At 33.4% G+C, this 6,523-nt stretch overlaps 1 long non-coding RNA gene across 3 annotated transcripts; it reads right to left on the reverse strand.

Moving 5' to 3' along the window:
* Positions 1 to 840: 840 nt before the first annotated feature.
* LOC133816054 (uncharacterized) lies at positions 841 to 4,718 on the reverse strand. Of its 3 annotated transcripts, none has more exons than XR_009884987.1 (4): positions 4,166 to 4,435; positions 3,174 to 3,274; positions 1,534 to 1,758; positions 841 to 911 (listed from the first exon to the last, which is right to left on the reverse strand). It is a non-coding gene; the product is annotated as an uncharacterized LOC133816054 (long non-coding RNA). The 3 variants fall into 3 exon arrangements; XR_009884986.1 differs by lacking the exon at positions 841 to 911 and adding an exon at positions 4,443 to 4,718 and having other exon boundaries at positions 1,222 to 1,758; positions 4,166 to 4,363; XR_009884985.1 differs by lacking the exon at positions 841 to 911 and having other exon boundaries at positions 1,222 to 1,758.
* Positions 4,719 to 6,523: the final 1,805 nt, after the last annotated feature.

The following is a 6,523-nucleotide window of genomic DNA, read 5'->3' on the forward strand; positions in this document are numbered from 1 at the left end:
AAAGGTGTCAGTATCAACTGCGAAGCTGGGACTTATTAGTCAAGTTCGGCAGTGGTACTGGCACTACTACAAAAAAGGATTTTTAGGACTAGCATTGCGAGTCCTAAAAAAGTTTTTAGGACTCGCGAGGCGCGAGTCCTCTATTTGAGAGCCTTAAAAACTAAGGATTTTTAGGACTCGCAATGCGAGTCCTAAAAAATCTGGTTGAATGCCTTTAATTAAGTTTTTTGGACTCGCATTGCGAGTCCTAAAAGAACATTTTGCGAGTCCTAAAAAATCTAGTGCAAGTCCTAACAAATCTAGTTGAGTGTCTTTAATTAGGTTTTTAGGACTCCCATTGTGAGTCCTAAAAGAATGTTTTTAGGACTCCTATTGCGAGTCCTAAAAAATCTAGTGCAAGTCCTAAAAAAATCTGGTGTGAGTCCTAAATAATCTGGTTGAGTGTCTTTAATTAAGTTTTTAGGACTCTCATTGCGAGTCCTAAAAGAATGTTTTTGCGAGTCCTAAAAAATCTAGTTGAGTGCTTTAAGTAATTTTTTAGGACTCACTTTGCATGCCCTTAAAAGTATTTTTTTTTTTTTAAAAATACAGCTACAATTTTCATTTTGAATTAGAAAAAATATATCCATTTGAGTGTCCAAAATGTATTATATATGTTAGATTTCTAAAATTTCAAAAGAAAATACAACAAAATAATTTATTAATTACTCAAAAATATCATTCCAGTATTTAGTCTTCTCGACTTACAAAATCATATTACATGATAGTTTATAACTATAGTCAAATTCTATCATTACCAAATATTAAACAAGAAATGTATACAAAGTCAGTGAAATATAATTTTGATTCTAAAAGCTTCAACTATCATTGTTTTCTAGTATTGCGCTAAAGAAATGCATCTCAATATAGACCTGCACATTGTAAAAAAGTTCTTTAATTATTAGCTTCATCAAACTTTTCAAAAAAAAATGTATAATCTGACTAAGCAAAGCTCAACATCAATTAACAGAAATATACTACATGAAAATTTAACAAAAAAATAAGTTACAAAAAAAAAACATATTACATGAAAATTAAAACATAGTTCACCAGTACATGTTTTTATTTATTGTAAATCACTGAAAAAAAAATGTGTTTTGAGTTGTCCCAATACTTTAGCCCCAAAAGAAATTTACCTATACAAGAAAATAATTAAAGATAACATGCCAGTGAAAAATGAGGTAACTGAGAATAAAAGATCAATAAATATATACTAGGAGGCTGCACAGACGGTAAAAAAAAACACTTTAGTTCACCAGTTAACCAAATGACCAAAACTAAGATAACTGCTTAATTTTTTGCACAAAAGCACAACACACCCAAAGATGAATAAAACTTCACCATAAAGCTATATAACCACACTACCTCAACAAGACTGCCATTTAATTTAATATTATTATTTGAATGAAGAGCTAAGTTCTTACAGAAGATCATCAAGCTCAACACAGTACAGATTCTAAAGACAGAACTAGTCTTGTATAGTAAAGTTGTTACCTCCTCAAGTTTAATTGTTCCAGCAACAGTGACCAAACTCTCATGTCCTTGCCTCTGGTCCATTACTGTATGGCCCAATGCGTCACTCTCCATAATGAAATCCAAATTATCTACAGATGACACATTATCAATCATAGCTGCCAGATGTTCACTATCTTTCAAAAGTACATCCAAATAGCGAGTCAATTCTCCCTTGGTAACCCCAAATTCTTTCAGGCGACGAACCTGAAACAACGCAAGCATGTATCTATTTAACCAAGTAAATGGCACCACAAGTGTTAACTCCGTCTATTAATATGTTCTTATTAAAACTTCGATAAATAAATGCACATAAATAAGAGACTATAGAGGTCACCATGTATCTATTCACACCTAAGCTTATGAACTTGACTAGTCATAAACTTCCTTTCAATATGGTATGATTTCTTTCACCATAATTTTATTGGTGAAAGAAAACTTGTCACCATTGCATAAGCTTATATATATAATATGTATATTTATAGATAACAACTTCACAGTAGATTTCAAATATATACTGAACGTGGCAAACTATCATTTGGTCTGAGATAAATAGCATATATATACATATAAAAATTTTCATGTGCAAATTTTCATGTAATTTTTCAGCCCCACTAATTTAAAAAAAAACGAATACTTGCTGTTAAAAAAGAGATAGTTTTATTTCTTCCTTTCTATATATATAAAAATCAAATCTGGCCTACAAACAAGAGTCAAATAGTTTAAAAAATTATTTCTCGGCACCCATATATCATCTCAGCAATTAGCAAGATATAAAATTCATTAATAAGTAAATATTGGTTTAGGTAAAAATAATGATATATTCATTATTATGATCAAAACACTTCAACTCAACAAAAAACAGAGTTAAAGTCAAAGGCATAACAAAAACAGAGAACAAATCTATAATAAATGTTCATTCACATAAATACAATGATAAATCATTACTAAAAAAGTTGTCCTTAAGACAATATCAACCAAATGAAACTAAAAAAATTATTTTAGTCCAGCAAGTTTAGACCAGATAATCTTTTCAACAATTAAATAGTCTAGTCTTGAACCGCAAGTATAAATTTGTTGATAAATGAATTGTAATTAGAACAAGGCATTTAGCAAATAGCATAAATTGCATTAGGACATGATGAAAATTAATAATACACATAGACCAAAAGAAGTTGAGAATGATCAACCTGCATAATGCACAACCACAGGCATATAAGCTCATAAATACATCGAAGAATAAATTCCGCACTAACACAACTGATAACTAATTTAAGTTTTATGTGACAGCAATAGCTGCTAAATAAAATGAAAGCAATGGCAAGACCAACCATTTTAACTTACTCCATCCAAAATAGAACTAATACAAATAACAATAACAGAGTTTCGAGAGGCCATTTAACAAACGGTTGGTGTGCACCTCATTTGTTTGAATTAGATTATATTATATGTATAGGTTCATGCTCCACCAAAATCTGTGTTTTTCTATTTTGTCTTAATGGTATAACTATGAATTACTATTCCAATTACTATATATATATAACCAAGCTCTTTCAAGTTTCAATACTATTAAATAAAGTGTGGAAACAAAAGGAAATTCATTTGAAATATAAACTCAATACCTGATCATTTAGTGCAATTTCCGACAGTATTTGCTAGCTTGTAGAACTTGATCTTTAGTAGAAGCCATCATTTAATTTCTACTAATTTGGGGCTGCAACAGCTTTGAGATTAAAAGACATGAATCAGACTTATTTGGATACCTCTATCTATATATATATAGTCTCAAGAAATACTAGAATACTCTTCAATCTTTTAGGCTTTCGTATAGAAAACATCTATAATTCTAAACTACATTACATAAACAGAGCCAAGCTTTTAAAGTTATCATAAGTGGCAACTTGTAAACATGACATTCAAGAAGTCCACAAGAAACACATCAAACATGGTCCTACAAATTTTTAAATAACTATTATTATTAAAGTTCTATTGTAGGAAATATCATCTTTCTATTACAAATTAAAATATAAAAAAACAGAAGATTAAAAATTTAACAACATCATATATAATTAATTGAAGAGACATCACCTATAAATGATTTATATATATATATATATAATATCTCCCCGTGAGAATAGTAAACTAACTACTTCAAAGTGCTCTTTTCTTATATTTTATTCTTACGTTTTGAACATTCAAGTGATTCCAGAAATCACAATGGGTAGTATACCAAAATCATGATGGGTATAAAATTAAAATGAAAAGGAGACAGGGGAGAAAAAATATTACCAACGTTGCTACTACTTTCTTAAAAAATATACAGGAGCAAGACTCACCTAAAGATATCCCCAAATCAACATGAATAGAAATTAACATGAAAAAAAAATTGAGAAGAACAAAGAACCTTAAGGAATTATTTTAAAGATCAAATATATTCAGTCTTTAAACACTTCCATATGTCTTATGCTCATGGGATGCTCACAAAGTCATTCTTAACCATTTACCAAAAGTCTTTCCATAAAGAAATATATAAATCTATTAACAAAAGATAGATTTTACAGTCAGAGGAAACAAAAAACAAATAAGGTCACCAAATATAAGAATCGAAACTTACCACACTTGGTTGTAAATGAAATGAAACCTAGACAGCTCCGTAGAGAAAGAAGGGGGAAGATGATGCACATAGAAACAGTGAGATGATATGATGAGGATTCATTTGGGCTTTGGTCCCTTTGTACTGAAATGAGGGATTTCAAAGGCAGTGAGAGCTAGATGTGTAGAGGAATTCTAGGGATTTTGAGAGAGATGAGGTCTGGAAGAGAGAGACAAAATAAGAAATAAAATTTTAAACATAATGGTGGATAGATTAAACAAAAGGTGCAAAAGATAACCTGCTGGAATCGTGAACCAGCAACCAGCAACCAGCAGAGACCCACGCTGAGAAGCACGCCGCCGCCGAGAGTGATGGAGCCGAGAACCCGCACCGCCGCCGAGAGTGTTGGAGCCGAGAACCAACGCCGGAGAAGATTTTCCTGTCACCGTTCCTGTCAACGACGCCGAGAGTGCTGGAGCCGAGAACCCACGCTTGCTGGAGGCGTTCACCACCATCACCGTCTCCGTTCACCCAGCTGCCGCCGAGCAGTTGTTCGCCCAGCAGCCGCCGTTCACCACCCAACAGCCCTAGATCGTGTGATGAATAAATCCCCAAATGGATGATGAGTTTTCTATTTTGTGTATTTTAACCTTTTATAATTTCGAAAAAGTGATAGTTTTTTTATGCTTTTTACTTCAAAATAATTAAGGACTTGTTTGGAGAGTCCTTAATACTAAAAATGAGAGTCCTTAATACTTTTTTTAGGACTTGCTTCTAAAAAAATATTAAGACTCTTAAAGCAAGTCCTTAAATTTTTTAAGTGAAATACTTATTTTTAGCTCAGATTTTTTAGGACTCGCAGATTCTTTTAGGACACTCATTGCGAGTCCTAAAAGAGTATTAAAGACTCCCAAAGCAAGTCCTTAAAAATATTAAGTAAAACACTTATTTTTATAGCCCAGATTTTTATAGGACTCGCATTTTCTTTTAGGACACTCATTGCGAGTCTTAAATTACGTTTTTTCAGGACTCTCAATGAGTGTCCTAAAAACTTCATAAATATTTTTAAGGACTTGCATTTATGTGCGTGTCCTAAAAAAGTGTCCCGTAAAGGGTATTTTGTAGTAGTGTGGGCACTGGTCACACAGTGCTGACTTATAAGTCAGGATGGCCTTAGCATGTTCAACGCAAGCTAATAAAGATTAGATCTAATCGATATCTGCATTAAATGACTCAGAAGAGCATTAATGCCGGACTGACCTCAAGTTCGATGAAAACTGAAAGCGCTTGTGTGAATTACCCATCAGTCACTTATCTGTTAAGTTAGAGACTTACCCATCAATCACTCATCTATTTAAGCTAGTGACTTACCCAGCAGTCACGCATCTGTTTAGCTTAGTGACTTACCTAGCAGTCACTCATCTGTTTAAATTAGTGACTTTCTTGTCAGTCACTCATTATGGTTTACTAGAACCTCAAGTAATATTCACTCATATGTTTAAGAGCTATAAGCTCTGTGTGATTATAATGATAATCATTTGATAATGTTTATATGCAATACTGAGTTTTCTTGCTGGGCTTTGGCTCATGGGTGCTATGTGGTGCAGGTAAAGGTAAAGAAAAGCTCACCTAGCCTTGAGTGGAGAGCTTAGGTGGTGATGTGTACATATGCGGCCGCTTGACCACCACAGCCAAGGAGTTCTCAGAGGAACTAGGGAGTTTACCCTATTTTTGCCGTTTAGGTCAGCAGGTTTGTAAATTTGAAACAGTAATGACCATTTTGAGTTGTAAATAACTTGTAAAAGATTTTATGGGCCCATGAACAGTTTTATGTATTAAATAAAATATATCATTTCCTTTTGATTGGTTTTCCACCTTAGCCTGTTAATAACACTTAGAAGCACGTTTTTAACCAAAGAACTTGGGTAGCGAGTTAAATTTCTGGTTCACCGTTCACCATAACTGTTCTGGGGTAACCAGGGCGTTACAGCCAAGACCGTTACACTATGTGTTTATAAAGGTGAAAGACTTGCTAATCAAGTCGTTTAGTTGAAAATGTGTCACTAGAACCATTATTGAACTAGGGTTAAAAGATTTTGGTCATAAAATATACATTTCATCTAAACAAATAGTTCATACATGGGATCCCAAAAGAAATAGAGTTTAAAGTACAGTTTACAAAATTTCAGGGTTGTATACAACTACAAGCCACTCTAAGGGCAAAATAGACATTTAAGGTTCTTCTGTCCCTGCCCATCCCTCGACCATGGCGGCCGAGCAGCTGACTATGTACATTCCGCCTCTAGAGCTCTCCAAATCAGGGTTGATCCAGCTTACCATTGCCTTTACCTGTACCACGTAGCACCGTGAGCCAAGGCC

The sequence above is a fragment of the Humulus lupulus genome, chromosome 2, assembly GCF_963169125.1.
Source record: "Humulus lupulus chromosome 2, drHumLupu1.1, whole genome shotgun sequence".
NCBI classification, from domain to species: domain Eukaryota; kingdom Viridiplantae; phylum Streptophyta; class Magnoliopsida; order Rosales; family Cannabaceae; genus Humulus; species Humulus lupulus.